We start from the raw sequence: 23,294 nt of genomic DNA, 5'->3' as shown, positions 1-23,294 counted from the left end.
ACCTCTCCTTCACAGTCCTTTCATTTAACAATCTCTCCTTCACACACTTTCCATTTAACCATCTCTCCTTCACACTCTTCATTTAACAATCTTTCCTTCACACTCTTTTTATTTAACAATCTCTCCTTCACACTCTTTTCATTTAACATTCTCTCCTTCGCAAGCTTTCCATTTAGCCATCTATCCTTCACAATATTTTCATTTAACCTTCACATTCTTTTCATTTAACAGCTCTCCTTCACACCCTTCATTTAACTATATCTCCTTCTCACACTCCATTTAACAATCTCTCCTTCACACTCTTTATTTAACAATCTTTCCTTCACACTCATTTCATTAAACCATCTCTCCTTCACACTCTTTCCATTTAACAATCTCTCCTTCACACTCTTTCCATTTAACAATCTCTCCTTCACACACTACATTTAACAATCTCTCCTTCACACTCATTTCATTTACCAATCTCTCTTTCACACTCTTTCCATTTAGCCATCTCTCCTTCACACTCTTAATTTAACAATCTTTCCTTCACACTCTTTTCATTTAACAATCTCTCCTTCACACTCTTTTCATTTAACAATCTCTCCTCCACACTCTTTCCATTTAACAATCTCTCCTTCACACTCTTTCCATTTAACCATCTCTTCTTCACACTCTTAATTTAACAATCTTTCCTTCACACTCTTTTCATTTAACAATCTCTCCTTCACACTCTTTCCATTTAACAATCTCTCCTTCACACTCATTCCATAAACAATCTCTCCTTCACACTATTTCCATTTAACCATCTCTCCTTCACACTCTTAATTTAACAATCTTTCATTCACACTCTTTTCATTTAACAATCTGTCCTCCACACTCTTTCCATTTAACAATCTCTCCTTCACACTCTTTCCATTTAACCATCTCTCCTTCACACTCATTTCATTTAACAATCTCTCCTTCACACTCTTTTCATTTAATGATCTCTCCTTCAAACCCTTTCCATTGAACCATCTCTCCTTCACACTCTTAATTTAACAATCTTTCCTTCACACTCTTTTCATTTAACAATCTGTCCTCCACACTCTTTCCATTTAACAATCTCTCCTTCACACTCTTTCCATTTAACCATCTCTCCTTCACACTCTTAATTTAACAATCTTTCCTTCACACTCTTTTCATTTAACAATCTCTCCTTCACACTCTTTCCATAAACAATCTCTCCTTCACACTATTTCCATTTAACAATCTCTCCTTCAGACTATTTCTATCTCTCCTTCACAATATTTTCATTTAACCATTTCCCATTCACACTCTTTTCATTTAACAGCTCTCCTTCACACTCTTTCCATTTAACAATGGCTCCTTCACACTCTCCATTTAACAATCTCTCCTTCACACTCCTAATTTAACAATCTCCCCTTCACACTCTTATTTTCACAATCATTCCTTCACACTCATTTCATTTAACAATCTCTTCTTCACACTCTTTTCATTCAACAATCTCTCCTTCACACTCATTTCATTTAACAATCTCTCCTTCACACTCTTTCCATTTAACAATCTTTCCTTCACACTCTTTCCATTTAACAATCTCTCCTTCACACACAATTTAACAACCTCTCCTTCACAGTTTTTTCATTTAACAACCTCTCCTTCACACACTTTCCATTGAACAATCTTTCCTTCACACACTTTTCATTTAACAATCTCTCCTTCACACTGTTTTCATTTAACAATCTCTCCTTCACACTCTATCATTTAATAATCTCTCCCTCAAACCCTTTCCATTGAACCATCTCTCCTTCACACTCTTTTCATTTAACAATCTCTCCTTCACACTCTTTCCATTTAACAATCTCTCCTTCACACTATTTCCATTTAACAATCTCTCCTTCACACTATTTCTATCTCTCCTTCACTCTCTTTTCATTTAGCATTCTCTCCTTCACAAGCTTTCCATTTAGCCATCTATCCTTCACAATATTTTCATTTAACCATTTCCCCTTCACATTCTTTTCATTCAACAGCTCTCCTTCACACTCGTCATTTAACTATATCTCCTTCACACACTCCATTTAACAATCTCTCCTTCACACTATTTCCAATTAACAATCTCTCCTTCACACTATTTCTATCTCTCCTTCACAATATTTTCATTTAACCATTTCCCCTTCACACTCTTTTCATTTAACAGCTCTCCTACACACTCTTTCCATTTAACAATGTCTCCTTCACACTCTCCATTTAAAAATCTCTCCTTCACGCTCCTAATTTACAATCTCCCCTTCACACTCCTAATTTAACAATCTTTCCTTCACACTCATTTCATTTAACAACTCTGCTTCACACTCTTTTCATTTAACAATCTCTCCTTCACTCTTTTCATTTATCAATCTCTCCTTCACACTATTTCCATTTAACAATCTCTCCTTCACACTCTTTTCCTTTAACAATCTCTCCTTCACACTCTTTTCATTTAACAATCTCTTCTTCACACTCCTAATTTAACAATCTCCCGTTCACACTCGTTTCCTTTAACAATCTCTCCTTCACACTCTTCTTTTAACAATCTCTTTTTCACACTCTTTCCATTTAACAATCTCTCCATCACACTCTTTCCATTTAACCATCTCTCCTTCACACTCTTAATTTAACAATCTTTCATTCACACTCTTTTCATTTAACAATCTCTCCTTCACACTCTTTTCATTTAACAATCTCTCCTTCACACTCTTTTCATTTAATGATCTCTCCTTCAAACCCTTTCCATTTAACCATCTCTCCTTCACACTCTTAATTTAACAATCTTTCCTTCACACTCTTTTCATTTAACAATCTGTCCTCCACACTCTTTCCATTTAACAATCTCTCCTTCACACTCTTTCCATTTAACCATCTCTCCTTCACACTCTTAATTTAACAATCTTTCCTTCACACTCTTTTCATTTAACAATCTCTCTTTCACACTCTTTCCATAAACAATCTCTCCTTCACACTATTTCCATTTAACAATCTCTCCTTCACACTATTTCTATCTCTCCTTCACAATATTTTCATTTAACCATTTCCCCTTCACACTCTTTTCATTTAACAGCTCTCCTTCACACTCTTTCCATTTAACAATGGCTCCTTCACACTCTCCATTTAACAATCTCTCCTTCACACTCCTAATTTAACAATCTCCCCTTCACACTCTTATTTTCACAATCATTCCTTCACACTCATTTCATTTAACAATCTCTTCTTCACACTCATTTCATTTAACAATGTCTCCTTCACACTCATTTCATTTAACAATGTCTCCTTCACACTCTTAATTTAATTTAACAATCTTTCCTTCACGGAAAGGGCAGCACGGTAGCACAGTGGTTAGCACAATTGCTTCACAGCTCCAGGGTCCCAGGTTCGATTCCGGCTTGGGTTACTGTCTGTGCGGAGTCTGCACATCCTCCCCGTGTGTGCGTGGGTTTCCTCCGGGTGCTCCGGTTTCCTCCCACAGTCCAAAGATGTGCAGGTTAGGTGGATTGGCCATGATAAATTGCCCTTAGTGTCCAAAATTGCCCTTAGTGTTGGGTGGGGTTACTGGGTTATGAGGATAGGGTGGAGGTGTTGACCTTGGGTAGGGTGCTCTTTCCAAGAGCCGGTGCAGACTCGATGGGCCGAATGGCCTCCTTCTGCACTGTAAATTCTATGATCTATGATTCACACTCTTTCCATTTAACAATCTCCCCTGCACATCCTTTTCATTTAACAATCTCTCCTTCACACTCATTTCATTTAACAATCTCTCCTTCACACTCTTTCCATTTAACAATCTCTCCTTCACACTCATTTCATTTAACAATCTCTCCTTCACACTCTTTCCATTTAACAATTTCTCCTTCACACACTACATTTCACAATCTCTCCTTCACACTCATTTCATTTAACAATCTCTCCTTCACACTCTTTTCATTTAACAATCACTCCTTCACACTCATTTCATTTAACAATCTCTCCTTCACTCACTTAATTTAACAATCTCTCCTTCACACTATTCACTTAAGAATCTCTCCTTCACACCGTTTTCATTTAACAATTTCTCCTTCACACTCTTAATTTAACAATCTTTCCTTCACACTCTTTCCATTTAACAATCTGTCCTTCACACACAATTTATCAACCTCGCCTCCACAGTCTTTTCATTTAACAACCTCTCCTTCACACACTTTCCATTTAACAATCTCTCCATCACACTCTTTCCATTTAACCATCTCTCCTTCACACTCTTCATTTAACAATCTTTCCTTCACACACTTTTCATTTAACAATCTCTCCTTCACACTCTTTTCATTTAACAATCTCTCCTTCACACTCTATCATTTAATAATCTCTCCCTCAAACCCTTTCCATTTAACCATCTCTCCTTCACACTCTTTTCATTTAACAATCTCTCCTTCACACTCTTTCCATTTAACAATCTCTCCTTCACACTCTTTTCATTTAACAATCTCTCCTTCACACTGTTTCCATTAAACAATCTCTCCTTCACACTATTTCCATTTAACAATCTCTCCTTCACACTATTTCCATTTAACAATCTCTCCTTCACACTATTTCTATCTCTCCTTCACACTCTTTTCATTTAACATTCTCTCCTTCACAAGCTTTCCATTTAGCCATCTATCCTTCACAATATTTCATTTAACCATTTCCCCTTCACATTCTTTTCATTTAACAGCTCTCCTTCACACTCGTCATTTAACTATATCTCCTTCTCACACTCCATTTAACAATCTCTCCTTCACACTCTTAATTTATCAATCTTTCCTTCACACTCTTTCCATTTAACAATCTCCCCTTCACATCCTTTTCATTTAACAATCTCTCCTTCACACTCATTTCATTTAACCATCTCTCCTTCACACTCTTTCCATTTAACAATCTCCCCTTCACATCCTTTTCATTTAACAATCTCTCCTTCACACTCATTTCATTTAACCATCTCTCCTTCACACTCTTTCCATTTAACAATCTCTCCTTCACACTCATTTCATTTAACAATCTCTCCTTCACACTCTTTCCATTTAACATTTTCTCCTTCACACACTACATTTAACAATCTCTCCTTCACACTCATTTCATTTAACTATGTCTCCTTCACACTCTCCATTTAACAATCTCTCCTTCACACTCCTAATTTAATAATCTCTCCTTCACACTCTTTCCATTTAACAATCTCCCCTTCACATCCTTTTCATTTAACAATCTCTCCTTCACACTCTTTTCATTTAACAATCTCTCCTTCACACTCTTTCCATTTAACAATCTCTCCTTCACACTCTTTCCATTTAACAAATTCTCCTTCACACACTACATTTAACAATCTCTCCTTCACACATTTTCATTTAACAATCTCTCCTTCACACTCTTTTCATTTAACAATCTCTCCTTCACACTCTTTTCATTTAACAATCTCTCCTTCACACTCATTTCATTTAACAATTTCTCCTTCTCTCCTTCACACATTTCATTTAACAATCTCTCCTTCACACTCATTTCATTTAACAATTTCTCCTTCACACTCTTTCCATTTAACAATCTCTCCTTCACACTCTTTCCATTTAACCACCTCTGCTTCACTCTTTTCATTTAACAATCTCTCCTTCACACTCATTTCATTTAACAATCTCTCCTTCACACTCCTAATTTAACAATCTCTCCTTCACACTCCTAATTTAATAATCTCTCCTTCACACTCTTAATTTAACAATCTCCCCTTCACATCCTTTTCATTTAACAATCTCTCCTTCACACTCTTTTCATTTAACAATCTCTCCTTCACACTCTTTCCATTTAACAATCTCTCCTTCACACTCTTTCCATTTAACAATTTCTCCATCACACACAACATTTAACAATCTCTCCTTCACACACTACATTTAACAATCTCTCCTTCACACGCATTTCATTTAACAATCTCTCCTTCACACTCTTGATTAACAATCTCTCCTTCACACTCATTTCATTTAACAATCTCTCCTTCACACTCTTTCCATTTAACAATTTCTCCATCACACACAACATTTAACAATCTCTCCTTCACACACAACATTTAACAATCTCTCCTTCGCACTCATTTCTAATTGGAGGGCTGTGACCAGTGGTGTTCCACAGGGATCAGTGCTGGGACCTTTGCTCTTTGTAGTATATATAAATGATTTGGAGGAAAATGTAACTGGTCTGATTAGTAAGTTTGCAGACGACACAAAGGTTGGTGGAATTGCGGATAGCGATGAGGACTGTCTGAGGATACAGCAGGATTTAGATTGTCTGGAGACTTGGGCGGAGAGATGGCAGATGGAGTTTAATCCGGACAAATGTGAGGTAATGCATTTTGGAAGGTCTAATGCAGGTAGGGAATATACAGTGAATGGTAGAACCCTCAAGAGTATTGAAAGTCAAAGAGATCTAGGAGTACAGGTCCACAGGTCATTGAAAGGGGCAACACAGGTGGAGAAGGTAGTCAAGAAGGCATACGGCATGCTTGCCTTCATTGGCCGGGGCATTGAGTATAAGAATTGGCAAGTCATGTTGCAGCTGTATAGAACCTTAGTTAGGCCACACTTGGAGTATAGTGTTCAATTCTGGTCGCCACACTACCAGAAGGATGTGGAGGCTTTAGAGAGGGTGCAGAAGAGATTTACCAGAATGTTGCCTGGTATGGAGGGCATAAGCTATGAGGAGCGATTGAATAAACTCGGTTTGTTCTCACTGGAACGAAGGAGGTTGAGGGGCGACCTGATAGAGGAATACAAAATTATGAGGGGCATAGACAGAGTGGATAGACAGAGGCTTTTCCCCAGGGTAGAGGGGTCAATTACTAGGGGGCATAGGTTTAAGGTGAGAGGGGCAAGGTTTAGAGTAGATGTACGAGGCAAGTTTTTTACGCAGAGGGTAGTGGGTACCTGGAACTCGCTACCGGAGGAGGTAGTGGAAGCAGGGACGATAGGGACATTTAAGGGGCATCTTGACAAATATATGAATAGGGCGGGAATAGAAGGATACGGACCCAGGAAGTGTAGAAGATTGTAGTTTAGTCGGGCAGTATGGTCGGCACGGGCTTGGAGGGCCGAAGGGCCTATTCCTGTGCTGTACATTTCTTTGTTCTTTGTTCTTTGTTCTTATTTCATTTAACAATCTCTCCTATAGATTATAGGAGATCATAGGTTATAGATGTTTCAATAAGATTAGGGAGGGTGGTAAAAGAGGTGGGGGGGGGGGGTGGCATTATTAATTAGAGATAGTATAACAGCTGCAGAAAGGCAGTTCGAGGAGTATCACCCTATTGAGGTAGTATGGGTTGAAGTCAGAAATAGGAAAGGAGCAGTCACCTGGTTAGGAGTTTTCTATAGGCCCCCCAATAGTAGCAGAGATGTGGAGGAACAGATTGGGAAACAGATTTTGGAAAGGTGCAGAAGTCATAGGGTAGTAGTCATGGGCGACTTTAACTTCCCAAATATTGAGTGGAAACTCTTTTGATCAAATAGTTTGGATGGGGTGTTGTTTGTGCAGTGTGTCCAGGAAGCTTTTCTAACACAGTATGTAGATTGTCTGACCAGAGGAGGGGCAATATTGGATTTAGTACTGGGTAATGAACCAGGGCAAGTGATAGATTTGTTAGTGGGGGAGCATTTTGGAGACAGTGACCACAATTCTGTGACTTTCACTTTAGTAATGGAGAGGGATAGTGCAACAGGGCAAGGTTTACAATTGGGGGAAGGGTAAATACGATGTTGTCAGACAAGAATTGAAGTGCATAAGTTGGGAACATAGGCTGTCAGGGAAGGACACAAGTGAAATGTGGATCTTGTTCAAGGAACAGGTGCTACGTGTCCTTGATATGTATGTCCCTGTCAGGCAGGGAAGAGATGGTCGAGTGAGGGAACCATGGTTGACAAGAGAGGTTGAATGTCTTGTTAAGAGGAAAAAGGAGACTTATGTAAGGCTGAGGAAACAAGGTTCAGACAGGGCATTGGAGGGATACAAGATAGCCAGGAGGGAACTGAAGAAAGGGATTAGGAGAGCTAAGAGAGGGCATGAACAATCTTTGGCGGGTAGGATCAAGGAAAACCCCAAGGCCTTTTACACATATGTGAGAAATATGAGAATGACTGGAGCGAGGGTAGGTCCGATCAAGGACAGTAGCGGGAGATTGTGTATAGAGTCTGAAGAGATAGGAGAGGTCTTGAACGAGTACTTTTCTTCTGTATTTACAAATGATAGGGGCCATATTGTTGGAGAGGACAGTGTGAAACAGATTGGTAAGCTCGAGGAAATACTTGTTAGGAAGGAAGATGTGTTGGGCATTTTGAAAAACTTGAGGATAGACAAGTCCCCCGGGCCTGACGGGATATATCCAAGGATTCTATGGGAAGCAAGAGATGAAATTGCAGAGCCGTTGGCAATGATCTTTTCGTCCTCACTGTCAACAGGGGTGGTACCAGGGGATTGGAGAGTGGCGAATGTCGTGCCCCTGTTCAGAAAAGGGATTAGGGATAACCCTGGGAATTACAGGCCAGTTAGTCTTACTTCGGTGGTAGGCAAAGTAATGGAAAGGGTACTGAAGGATAGGATTTCTGAGCATCTGGAAAGACACTGCTTGATTCGGGATAGTCAGCACGGATTTGTGAGGGGTAGGTCTTGCCTTACAAGTCTTATTGAATTCTTTGAGGAGGTGACCAAGCATGTGGGTGAAGGTAAAGCAGTGGATGTAGTGTACATGGATTTTAGTAAGGCATTTGATAAGGTTCCCCATGGTAGGCTTATGCAGAAAGTAAGGAGGCATGGGATAGTGGGAAATTTGGCCAGTTGGATAACGAACTGGCTAACCGATAGAAGTCAGAGAGTGGTGGTGGATGGTAAATATTCAGCCTGGATCCCAGTTACCAGTGGCGTACCGCAGGGATCAGTTCTGGGTCCTCTGCTGTTTGTGATTTTCATTAATGACTTGGATGAGGGAGTTGAAGGGTGGGTCAGTAAATTTGCAGACGATACGAAGATTGGTGGAGTGTGAGGAGGGCTGTTGTCGGCTGCAAAGAGACATAGATAGGATGCAGAGCTGGGCTGAGAAGTGGCAGATGGAGTTTAACCCTGAAAAGTGTGAGGTCGTCCATTTTGGAAGGACAAATATGAATGCGGAATACAGGGTTAACGGTAGAGTTCTTGGCAATGTGGAGGAGCAGAGAGATCTTGGGGTCTATGTTCATATATCTTTGAAAGTTGCCACTCAAGTGGATAGAGCTGTGAAGAAGGCCTACGGTGTGCTCGCGTTCATTAACAGAGGGATTGAATTTAAGAGCCGTGAGGTGATGATGCAGCAGTACAAAACTTTGGTAAGGCCACGTTTGGAGTACTGTGTAAAGTTCTGGTCGCCTCATTTTAGGAAGGATGTGGAAGCTTTGGAAAAGGTGCAAAGAAGATTTACCAGGATGTTGCCTGGAATGGAGAGTAGGTCTTACGAGGAAAGGTTGAGGGTGCTAGGCCTTTTCTCATTAGAACGGAGAAGGATGAGGGGCGACTTGATAGAGGTTTATAAGATGATCAGGGGAATAGATGGAGTAGACAGTCAGAGACTTTTTCCCCGGGTGGAACAAACCATTACAAGGGGACATAAATTTAAGGTGAAAGGTGGAAGATATAGGAGGGATATCAGAGGTAGGTTCTTTACCCAGAGAGTAGTGGGGGCATGGAATGCACTGCCTGTGGAAGTAGTTGAGTCGGAAACATTAGGGACCTTCAAGCAGCTATTGGATAGGTACATGGATTACGGTAAAATGATATAGTGTAGATGTATTTGTTCTTAAGGGCAGCACGGTAGCATTGTGGATAGCACAATGCTTCACAGCTCCAGGGTCCCAGGTTCGATTCCGGCTTGGGTCACTGTCTGTGCGGAGTCTGCATGACGAATGTGATATAAAATAGTTACTTTAGAGATATTAGTTAATGTAATGTAGAAATAAGCCACTTTGATTCTGGCAGATAGAGACAAAGGGATTTGAGACCGCATGGAAAAAGCAGGAAGAGGTGTGTCTATGAGAGTCATGCTGCATTGATAGGGGCCAGAGAAAGGGATTGGAAGTGAGCCAATCAGAATAGATCAAACAGGTCAGGAGGGATATAGGCTGACCTATGGGCGTCGAGTATGTGAAACTTGATACCATTTGAATTGATTTGCAGAGATCCCTTTGTCTCTTTGTTCATTCGCTTTCTGGGATGTAGGAGACTGGATGTCTCTTATGTTTCTATGAAATGAATCAAGCTTGCAAGCTGAATAAAATAACTTCTTTTTACGTGCGAATCCATCTCGACTTTTATTGAGGCCAGACTGACGGAGAAAGAAATTTGGGAATCAACATGCACGTCCTCCCCGTGTCTGCGTGGGTTTCCTCCGGGTGCTCCGGTTTCCTCCCACAGTCCAAAGATGTGCAGGTTAGGTGAATTGGCCAATGATAAATTGCCCTTAATGTCCAAAATTGCTCTTGGTGTTGGGTGGAGGTGTTGGGTTTGGGTAGGGTGCTCTTTCCAGGAGCCGGTGCAGACTCAAAGGGCTGAATGGCCTCCTTCTGCACTGTAAATTCAATGATAATCTATGATTAATCTAGGACAAAGGTTCGGCACAACATCGTGGACGAAGGGCCTGTTCTGTGCTGTATTTTCTATGTTCTATGTTCTCCTTCACACTCTTTCCATTTAACAACCTCTCCTTCACTCTTTTCATTTATCAATCTCTCCTTCACACTCTTGATTAACAATCTCTCGTTCACACTCATTTCATTTAACAATCTCTCCTTCACGCTCTTTCCATTTAACAATCTCTCCTTCACACTCTTTCCATTTAACAACCTCTCCTTCACTCTTTACATTTAACAATCTCTCCTTCACACTCATTTCATTTAACAATCTCTCCTTCACACTCTTTCCATTTAACAGCCTCTCCTTCACACTCTTTCCATTTAACAACCTCTCCTTCACTCTTTTCATTTATCAATCTCTCCTTCACACTCTTGATTAACAATCTCTCGTTCACACTCATTTCATTTAACAATCTCTCCTTCACGCTCTTTCCATTTAACAATCTCTCCTTCACACTCTTTCCATTTAACAACCTCTCCTTCACTCTTTACATTTAACAATCTCTCCTTCACACTCATTTCATTTAACAATCTCTCCTTCACACTCTTTCCATTTAACAGCCTCTCCTTCACACTCTTTTCATTTAACAATCTCTCCTTCACACTCTTTCCATTTAACAATCTCACCTTCACACTCTTTCCATAAACAATCTCTCCTTCATACTATTTCCATTTAACAATCTCTCCTTCACACTATCTCTATCTCTCCTTCACAATATTTTCATTTAACCATTTCCCAATCAAACTCTTTTCATTTAACAGCTCTCCTTCAGACTCTTCATTTAAACAATCTCTCCATCACACTCTTTCCATTTAACCATCTCTCCTTCACTCTTTACATTTAACAATCTCTCCTTCACACTCTTTTCATTTATCAATCTCTCCTTCACACTCTTGATTAACAATCTCTCCTTCACACTCATTCCATTTAACAATCTCTCCTTCACTCTTTACATTCAACAATCTCTCCTTCACACTCATTTGATTTAACAACCTCTCCTTCAAAGTCTTTCCATTTAACAACCTCTCCTTCACTCTTTACATTTAACAATACATTTAACAATCTCTCCTTCACTCTTTACATTTAACAATCTCACCTTCACACTCTTTTCATTAATCAATCTCTCCTTCACACTCTGGATCAACAACCTCTCCTTCACACTCATTTGATTGATCAATGTCTCCTTCACACTCTTTCCATTTAACAACCTCTCCTTCACTCTTTACATTTAACAATCTCTCCTTCACACTCATTTCATTTAACAACCACTCCTTCACACACTTTCCATTTAACAATCTCTCCTTCACACTCTTTCCATTTAACAACCTCTCCTTCACACTCTGGATCAACAACCTCTCCTTCACACTCATTTGATTGATCAATGTCTCCTTCACACTCTTTCCATTTAACAACCTCTCCTTCACTCTTTACATTTAACAATCTCTCCTTCACACTCTTTCCATTTAACAATCTCTCCATCACACTCTTTCCATTTAACAATTTCTCCTTCACACACATTTAACAATCTCTCCTTCACACACTACATTTAACAATCTCTCCTTCACACTCTTTTCATTTAACAATCTCTCCTTCACACACTTTATTTAACAATCTCTCCTTCACACTCATTTCATTTAACAATCTCTCCTTCACACTCTTTCCATTTAACAACCTCTCCTTCACACACATTTAACAATCTCTCCTTCACACACTACATTTAACAATCTCTCCTTCACACACTTTTCATTTAACAATCTCTCCTTCACACACTTTTCATTTAATAATCTCTCCTTCACACTCTTGATTAACAATCTCTCCTTGACACTCATTTCATTTAACGACCTCTCCTTCAAACTCATTTCATTTAACAATCTCTCCATCACACTCTTTTCATTTAACAATCTCTCTTCACACTGTTTTCATTTAACAACCTCCTTCACACTTTCCATTTAACAACCTCTCCTTCAAACTCATTTTATTTAACAATCTCTCCTTCACTTTTCATTAATCAATCTCTCCTTCACACTCATTTCATTTAACAATCTCTCCTTCACTCTTTACATTTAACAATCTCTCCTTCACACTCATTTCATTTAACAACCTCTCCTTCACACTCTTTCCATTTAACAATCTCTCCTTCACACTCTTTCCATTTAACAACCTCTCCTTCACTCTTTACACTTAAAAATCTCTCCTTCACACTCATTTCATTTAACAATCTCTCCTTCACACTCTTTTCATTTAACAACCTCTTCATTTAACAACCTCTCCTTCAATCTCATTTGATTTAACAATCTCTCCTTCACAATCATTTCATTTAACAATCTCTCCTTCACACTCTTTCCATTTAACAGCCTCTCCTTCGCTCTTTTCATTTATCAATCTCTCCTTCACACTCATTTCATTTAACAACCTCTCCTTCACACTCTTTCCATTTAACAGCCTCTCTTTCACACTCTTGATTAACAATCTCTCCTTCACACTCATTTCATTTAACAATCTCCCCTTCACTCATTTCATTTAACAATCTCTCCTTCACTCTTTACATTTAGCAATCTCTCCTTCACACTCATTTCATTTAACAACCTCTCCTTCACACTCTTTCCATTTAACAATCTCTCCTTCACTATTTCCATTTAACAACCTCTCCTTCACTCTTTACATTTAAAAATCTCTCCTTCACACTCATTTCATTTAACAATCTCTCCTTCACACTCATTTCATTTAACAATCTCTCCTTCACACTCTTTCCATTTAACAGCCTCTCCTTCGCTCTTTTCATTTATCAATCTCTCCTTCACACTCATTTCATTTAACAACCTCTCCTTCACACTCTTTCCATTTAACAGCCTCTCCTTCACACTCTTGATTAACAATCTCTCCTTCACACTCATTTCATTTAACAATCTCTCCTTCACACTCTTTACATTTAACAACCTCTCCTTCACACACATTTAACAATCTCTCCTTCACACACTACATTTAACAATCTCTCCTTCACACTCTTTTCATTTAACAATCTCTCTTCACACTCTTTCCATTTAACAATCTCTCCTTCACACTCCTCATTTAACAATGTCTCCTTCACACACTCTTGATTAACAATCTCTCCTTCACACTCTTTCCATTTAACAATGTCTCCTTCACACTCCTCATTTAACAACCTCTCCTTCAAACTCATTTTCTTTAACAATCTCTCCTTCACACTCTTTCCATTTAACAGCCTTTCCTTCACTCTTTTCATTTATCAATCTTTCCTTCACACACTTTCCATTTCACACTCTTTTCATAAACAATCAAACAATCTCTCCTTCACACTATTTCTATCTCTCCTTCACAATATTTTCATTTAACCATTTCCCAATCAAACTCTTTTCATTTGACAGCTCTCCTTCAGATTCTTCATTTAAACAACCTCTCCTTCACTCTTTACATTTAACAATCTCTCCTTCAATCTCATTGTATTTAACAATCTCTCCTTCACACTAATTTCATTTAACAATCTCTCCTTCACACTCTTTCCATTTAACAATCTCACCTTCACACTCTTTCCATAAACAATCTCTCCTTCATACTATTTCCATTTAACAATCTCTCCTTCACACTATCTCTATCTCTCCTTCACAATATTTTCATTTAACCATTTCCCAATCAAACTCTTTTCATTTAACAGCTCTCCTTCAGACTCTTCATTTAAACAATCTCTCCATCACACTCATTTCATTTAACAATCTCTCCTTCACACTCTTTCCATTTAACCATCTCTCCTTCACACTCATTCCATTTAACAATCTCTCCTTCACTCTTTACATTTAACAATCTCTCCTTCACACTCTTGATTAACAATCTCTCCTTCACACTCATTCCATTTAACAATCTCTCCTTCACTCTTTACATTTAACAATCTCTCCTTCACACTCTTTTCATTAATCAATCTCTCCTTCACACTCTGGATCAACAACCTCTCCTTCACACTCATTTGATTGAACAATCTCTCCTTCACACTCATTTCATTTAACAGCCTCTCCTTCAAACTCATTTTATTTAACAATCTCTCCTTCACACTCTTTCATTTAACAAACTCTCCTTCACTCTTTACAGTTAACAATCTCTCCTTCACACTCTTTCCATTTAACAATCTCTCCTTCACACTCATTTCATTTAACAATCTCTCCTTCACACTCATTCCATTTAACAATCTCTCCTTCACACTTTACATTTAACAATCTCTCCTTCACACTCATTTGATTTAACAACCTCTCCTTCAAACTCTTTCCATTTAACAATCTCTCCTTCACACTCATTCCATTTAACAATCTCTCCTTCACTCTTTACATTTAACAATCTCTTTTCACACTCTTTCCATTTAACAACCTCTCCTTCAATCTCATTTTATTTAACAATCTCTCCTTCACACTTTACATTGAACAATCTCTCCTTCACACTCTTTCCATTTAACAGCCTCTCCTTCACACTCTTCATTTAACAACCTCTCCTTCAATCTCATTTCATTTAACCATCTCTCCTTCACACTCTTAATTTAACAATCTTTCCTTCACTCTTTTCATTTATCAATCTCTCCTTCACACTCTTGATTAACAATCTCTCCTTCACTCTTTACATTTAACAATCTCTCCTTCACACTCTTCATTTAACAACCTCTCCTTCAAACTCATTTCATTTAACCATCTCTCCTTCACACTCTTAATTTAACAATCTTTCCTTCACACTCTTTTCATTTAACAATCTCTCCGTCACACTCTTTCCATTTATCCATCTCTCCTTCACACTCTTCATTTAACAATCTCTCCTTCACAATATTTTCATTTAACCATTTCCCAATCAAACTCATTCCATTTAACAATCTCTCCTTCACTCTTTACATTTAACAACATCTCCTTCACTCTTTACATTTAACAATCTCTCCTTCACACTCATTTCATTTATCAATCTCTCCTTCACACTCTGGATCAACAATCTCTCCTTCACACTCATTTCATTGAACAATGTCTCCTTCACACTCTTTCCATTTAACAATCTCTCCTTCACACTCATTTCATTTAACAACCTCTCCTTCACACTTTCCATTTAACAATCTCTCCTTCACACTTTTTCCATTTAACAACCTCTCCTTCAAACTCATTTGATTTAACAATCTCTCCTTCACACTCTTTCCATTTAACAATTTCTCCTTCACACACATTTAACAATCTCTCCTTCACACACTACATTTAACAATCTCTCCTTCACACTCTTTTCATTTAACAATCTCTCCTTCACACACTTTTCATTTAACAATCTCTCCTTCACACTCTTGATTAACAATCTCTCCTTCACACTCATTTCATTTAACAATCTCTCCTTCACACTCTTTCCATTTAACAACCTCTCCTTCACACACATTTAACAATCTCTCCTTCACACACTACATTTAACAATCTCTCCTTCACACACTTTTCATTTAACAATCTCTCCTTCACACACTTTTCATTTAACAATCTCTCCTTCACACTCTTTTCATTTAACAATCTCTCCTTCACACTCTTGATTAACAATCTCTCCTTCACACTTTCCATTTAACAACCTCTCCTTCAAACTCATTTCATTTAACAATCTCTCCTTCACACTCTTTTCATTTAACAATCCATCTTCACACTCATTTCATTTATCAATCTCTCCTTCACTCTTTACATTTAACAACCTCTCCTTCACACTCTTTCCATTTAACAATCTCTCCTTCACTCTTTCCATTTAACAATCTCTCCTTCACACTCTTTCCATTTAACAGCCTCTCCTTCGCTCTTTTCATTTATCAATCTCTCCTTCACACTCATTTCATTTAACAGCCTCTCTTCACACTCTTGATTAACAATCTCTCCTTCACACTCATTTCATTTAACAATCTCCCCTTCACTCATTTCATTTAACAATCTCTCCTTCACTCTTTACATTTAACAATCTCTGCTTCACACTCATTTCATTTAACAACCTCTCCTTCACACTCTTTCCATTTAACAATCTCTCCTTCACTCTTTCCATTTAACAACCTCTCCTTCACTCTTTACATTTAAAAATCTCTCCTTCACACATTTCATTTAACAATCTCTCCTTCACACTCATTTCATTTAACAATCTCTCCTTCACACTCTTTCCATTTAACAGCCTCTCCTTCGCTCTTTTCATTTATCAATCTCTCCTTCACACTCATTTCATTTAACAACCTCTCCTTCACACACTCTTGATTAACAATTTCTCCTTCACTCTTTACATTTAACAATCTCTCCTTCACACTCTTTCCATTTAACAACCTCTCCTTCACTCTTTTCATTTATCAATCTTTCCTTCACACACTTTCCATTTCACACTCTTTCCATTTAACCATCTGTCCTTCACACTCTTTTCATAAACAATCAAACAATCTCTCCTTCACACTATTTCTATCTCTCCTTCACAATATTTTCATTTAACCATTTCCCAATCAAACTCTTTTCATTTGACAGCTCTCCTTCAGATTCTTCATTTAAACAATCTCTCCTTCACACTCATTCCATTTAACAATCTCTCCTTCACTCTTTACATTTAACAACCTCTCCTTCAAACTCATTTCATTTAACCATCTCTCCTTCACACTCTTTTCATTTAAAAACCTCTCCTTCACACTTTCCATTTAACAATCTCTCCTTCACACTCTTTCCATTTAACAACCTCTCCTTCAAACTCATTTTATTTAACCATCTCTCCTTCATGCTCTTAATTTAACAATCTCTCCTTCACACTCTTTCCATAAACAATCTCTCCATCACACTATTTCCATTTAACAATCTCTCCTTCACAATATTTTCATTTAACCATTTCCCAATCAAACTCTTTTCATTAAACAGCTCTCCTTCAGACTCTTCATTTAAACAATCTCTCCATCACACGCTTTTCATTTTACAATCTCTCCTTCACACTCTTTCCATTTAACAATCTCTCCTTCACACTTTCCATTTAACAACCTCTCCTTCACTCTTTTCATTTATCAATCTCTCCTTCACACTCTTGATTAACAATCTCTCCTTCACACTCATTTCATTTAACAATCTCTCCTTCACACTCATTCCATTTAACAATCTCTCCTTCACTCTTTACATTTAACAATCTCTCCTTCACACTCATTTCATTTAACAACCTCTCCTTCACACTCTTTCCATTTCACAACCTCTCCTTCACTCTTTACATTTAACAATCTCTCCTTTACACATTTCATTTAACAATCTCTCCTTCACACTCTTTTCATTTAACAACCTCTCCTTCAATCTCATGTCATTTAACAATCTCTCCTTCACACTCATTTGATTTAACAACCTCTCCTTCACTCTTTCCATTTAACAACCTCTTCTTCACTCTTTACATTTAACAATCTCTCCTTCACACTCTTTCCATTTAACAATCCCTCCTTCACACTATTTTCATTTAACAATCCTCCTTCACACCCTTTCCATTTAACAATCTCTCCTTCACACTCATTTCATTTCACAACCTCTCCTTCACACTCTTTCCATTTAACAATCTCTTCTTCACACATTTGATTTAACCATCTCTCCTTCAAACTCATTTGATTTAACCATTTCTCCTTCACACTCTTAATTTAACAATCTTTCCTTCACACTCTTTTCATTTAACAATCTCTCCTTCACACACTTTCCATTTAACCATCTCTCCTTCACACTCTTTCCATTTAACCATCTGTCCTTCACACTCTTTTCATTTAACAATCTCTCCTTCACACTCTTCATTTACCAATCTCTCCTTCACTCTTAATTTAACAATCTCTCGTTCAGACAATTAATTTAACAATCTCTCCTTCACACTCTTCATTTACCAATCTCTCCTTCACACTCTTCATTTAGCACTCTTTTCTTCACACTCGTTTCATTTAACAACCTCTCCTTCACACACTCTTCATTTAATATCTCTCCTTCACACTCTTTCCATTTAACAATCACACAGTCTCCCTCAGGGATCTGGCACCAGCTGAGTCCCCACAGCCTCCCCACCCCCCCCCCCCCCCCCCCCCTGCCCCGGTGCCAACCTTCCCTCCCCCGGCGCACACCATCACAGCCCCCACTCCAGGACAATCCGTCCTCCCCTTGCACGCACACGGGGATGAAGAGGATTTCGACACACTCCTGGAGTCACCGAAGAGCAAGCCGATGCCTGAGTCGCCACCAGCACTGCAGCGCTCTCAACGACAGATCAAGGCGCCCGATCGTCTAAATTTGTAACCTTCTCTGTAATTTTAAAACCAATCTGTATGTACATAGTTTTCCACCACCCCCGCTGGACTCATTTTTAACAGGGGGTGAATATGGTAGTCACCACTGTTGTATTATATTGTATATATGGGTATTATGGTAAGGCTCCTGTACTACAGGCACGGGGGTAGATCCCTGCCTGCTGGCTCCGCCCAGGAGGCGGGGTATAAACCTTGTGTGCTCTCCAAACAGCAGCCATTTCGTATGCTGCTGTAGGAGGCCACACATCTATGTGTAATAAAGCCTCGATTACATTCTACTCTCCTCTCGCCGTAATTGATAGTGCATCAAACATTACCCATGGTATTAGTCAAACACCCGTCACCTGAAGAGGATCTGTCTATAATTCACATCATCAACTAAAGCAGGATCCTATTCTACCCCATACACACTCCTGAGAGCTGGCTCACTTCACTACTTTACTAACACACACACACACTCACATCAGGGGAATCTCTGTCAGAATACAACAGAAAGATGTTTCTTTAAAATCTCTGTGTTTGACTTCCGGTGGCGACCATGGAGTGAACGCCCCAGCCTCCCTGAACAGGCTCCGGAACGTGGTGACTAGGGGCTTTTCACAATAACTTTGTTTGAAGCCTACTTGTGACAATCAGCGATTTTTATTTTGTATTTTTCAACGGTCGCACCTTTAGCAGCTCATGCTCTTAGTGGTTTTTTTACGGCTTTTAAGCTGGATTTTCATGGGAATAAGTGGATACAAGCGAGAGGAGAAGAACACGAGCCCTAGTTTATGGAGCTGCGCCCAGGAAACAATCATAAAAGAAGAAATCAAAAGTTGGCTGGGAGTGAAGTTCACAGTTTGGTGGATGCAATGGCAGAGAAGCAAAGTTCGACCACGCCAGCTCAATGGACGATGGATCAGTGGGTTAATACTTGGATGAGAAGTTCACCCGGCATCGTAAAGAGTGTGCGGAGGACCTGACCCGGGCAGTGGCCTCGATTAAGAAGGTGGTCGACCAGGTGGAGGAGAAAGTGACGACTGAGGGACAGGTGATGCAAAAGTTGCAGGAGCTGGCGGTGGAACAAGAGGAGCAGTACACTGTGACGGCAATGGAAATTAATAACCTACAGGATCGGCAGAAATGGCTTTAGAGAAGGTGGAGGACTTTGAGAATCGTTCTCGCAGGCAGAATATCCGGATTGTCACTCTACCAGAGGGATCGGATGCTGGTGCGTGTGTGGGGAAGGTGCTGGAGAAGATGCTCGGGGAAGATGCGTTCGACAGGCCGTTAGAGGTGGGCCTAGGCAGGTGGTAGGATGTTAGGTGCCAGGGGCTGTCCGACTAAACTACAATCTTCTACACTTCCTGGGTCGGTATCCCTCTATTCCCATCCTATTCATGTATTTGTCAAGATGCCCCTTAAATGTCACTATCGTCCCTGCTTCCACCACTTCCTCCGGTAGCGAGTTCCAGGAACCCACTACCCTCTGCGTAAAAAACTTGCCTCGTACATCTACTCTAAACCTTGCCCCTCTCACCTTAAACCTATGCCCCCTAGTAATTGACCCCTCTACCCTGGGGAAAAGCCTCTGACTATCCACTCTGTCTATGCCCCTCATAATTTTGTAGACCTCTATCAGGTCTCCCCTCAACCTCCTTCATTCCAGTGAGGACAAACCGAGTTTATTCAACCGCTCCTCATAGCTAATGCCCTCCATACCAGGCAACATTCTGGTAAATCTCTTCTGCACCCTCTCTAAAGCCTTCACATCCTTCTGGTAGTGTGGCGACCAGAATTGAACACTATACTCCAAGTTGAACACTATACTCCAAGTAAATTAAGTCTATATGGATGTTGTTTGATAGGAACAGCATTTCCCACATCTACATCATGTATAGCCATTTTAGTACTTCCCAATTTAGCTCTACAAACTTGCCCATGTGATATCAATAGCTCTTTCAGATCAGTTTGTTTTTCCTGTGGAAGGTAATTTAACAATTCATCCCAATTTTTAAGAACATTCTCATTTTCCAATTTAATTTGAGGTATGTCAAATTCACAGTCATCTGGATTTGGTTCGTCACTTTGAGTTAGAATCATTAAAACCTACTTTTCTCTCCTTCCCTTTCAAAGTACCTTTTAAGCATAGTCACAAGACACACTCGGTGAGTCTTCCTTCTATCTGGTGTTTTTACCACATAATTCACCTCACTTAATTTCCTTTCAATCTGATACGGTCCACAAAACCTAGCTTTTAAAGGCTACCACTACGAACTTTGGATTTCTTGTCCACTACCCGTTTCATCACATTTTGTGCAACTTTCAAATGTTGCCTAGCCAATTCACCTACTCTATTTAATCGTTCCCTAAAATTTGATACGTAATCCAAAAGTGTAATTTCCGATTTCTCACCCACCAATTTTTCCTTAATCAATTTAAGTGGTCCTCTTACCTCATGACCAAAAATTAGTTCAAAAGGACTAAATTTGGTAGACTCATTAGGTGCATCCCTAATTGCAAACAATACGAATGGGATTCCTTCATCCCAATCCTCTGGATAATCTTGACAATACGCCCTCAACATTGTCTTTAATGTCTGATGCCACCTTTCTAATACGCCCTGCGATTTTGGATGGTACGCAGTTTATTTAAATTGTTTTATTCCTAAACTACACATAACCTCTTTGAATAACTTTGAAGTAACATTCGTTCCTTGATCCGATTGAATTTCTGTGGGTAGTCCATATCTAGTAAAGAATTTAAGTAACTCCTCCACAATCCTTTTAGCTGTAATATTACGTACTGGAATGGCCTCTGGAAACCTAGTAGACACATCCATTACAGTCAAAAGATATTGATTCCCACTTTTTGCTTCAGGAAGCGGTTCTACACAATCGATTAGGACCCTTGTAAAAGGTTCCTCAAATTCTGGAATGGGTATTAAGGGTGCTGGTTTTATCACTGCTTGAGGTTTCCCTATCACTTGACATGCGTGACATGATTGACAAAATTTAACTACATCTTTATGTAGTCCAGGCCAATAAAAATGTTTCTGGATTTTAGCTTGAGTTTTCCTTATTCCCAAATGACCTCCCACTGGTACCTCATGTGCAACTCGCAACACCTCCTTTCTGTACCCTACCGGCAATACTACTTGATGAACTCCTGCCCACTTTTCATCCACCTGCATATGTACAGGTCTCCATTTTCTCATCAAGACATAATTTTTGCGGTAATAACACTCTGGTATACTCTCAGATTCCTCTTCCGCATGTGCTTTCTGATATATCCGTTTTATTTCTACATCTTTCTGTTGTAACTCCGCCAATTTTCCTGATAAGGACTGATAAGATGTTGTAAAGGGAGGAGGGGTGGGCCTCTGCACCCGGACCTTGGGGGATTGTCTGTTTTCTTTCTGTGTTTCTTGCTATTGTTTTGAGAACTTATGTTAAGAGTTGGGGGGGGGGGAGGATCCAGCAAGTGGTAGGATGCTGGGCGCCAGGAGCGGGATTTGCTAGGTTAGCTGGAAGAGCTGGTTCACAGGAGCAAAGTGGGGGCAGAGCTGAAGAGAGATGGAGCAGGGAGAGGGGCCTGCTGACGGCTAGAGGACTTTTAGGAGGATGGAGATGGAGACCAGATGGCAGTGGCTGCCGAGGGGCTCGCCAGGGGAGGTGCGGGACATGGGCTAAGGGCTTGCCCAAGGAAGATAATGGCTGATTGACAGGGGAGGGGGGGGGGCAAGAGCCCCCCTGACAAGACTGGTTACGTGAAATGTTCATGGACTGAATGGGCCGGTCAAAAGGGCCCGTGTGTTCGCACACTTGAGACAGCTAAAAGCGGACATGGCCATGCTATAGGAGACACACTTGAAGCTGGGAGACCAAGTTAGACTGAAGAAAGGCTGGGTCGGACAGGTATTCCATTCGGAACTGGACTTTAAAACAAGGGAGGTGGCCATCCTGATAATAACAAAAGGGTGGCATTTGAGGTGGGGAAGATAGAGGCAGACCCAGGAGGCAGATCTATTATGGTTAGCGGGAAACTGGAGGGAATGGCAGTGGTGTTGGTAAATATATATGCCCCAAACTGGGATGATGTCGCATTTCTCAGTAAGTTCTGGGAAAGATCCCAGACATTGACTCGAACTAGTTGGTTATGGGGGGTGACTTCAACACGGTCCTAGATCCGAAAATGGGCCAGTCGAGTTCTAGGTCAGGGAAGATATCAGCAATGGTGAAAGAACTGCGGGGGTTCATGGAGCGCATGGGAGGGGTTGCCACGGAGCAAGGAATATTTATTCTACTCTCATGTGCACAAGGTATACACCAGGATAGATTTCTTTGTACTGGATAAAAAACTGTTAGCGGGGGTG

Source organism: Scyliorhinus torazame, chromosome 10 (genome assembly GCF_047496885.1).
Source record: "Scyliorhinus torazame isolate Kashiwa2021f chromosome 10, sScyTor2.1, whole genome shotgun sequence".
Taxonomy (NCBI): Eukaryota; Metazoa; Chordata; class Chondrichthyes; order Carcharhiniformes; family Scyliorhinidae; genus Scyliorhinus; species Scyliorhinus torazame.
Note: the sequence above shows the minus strand (reverse complement) of the source record.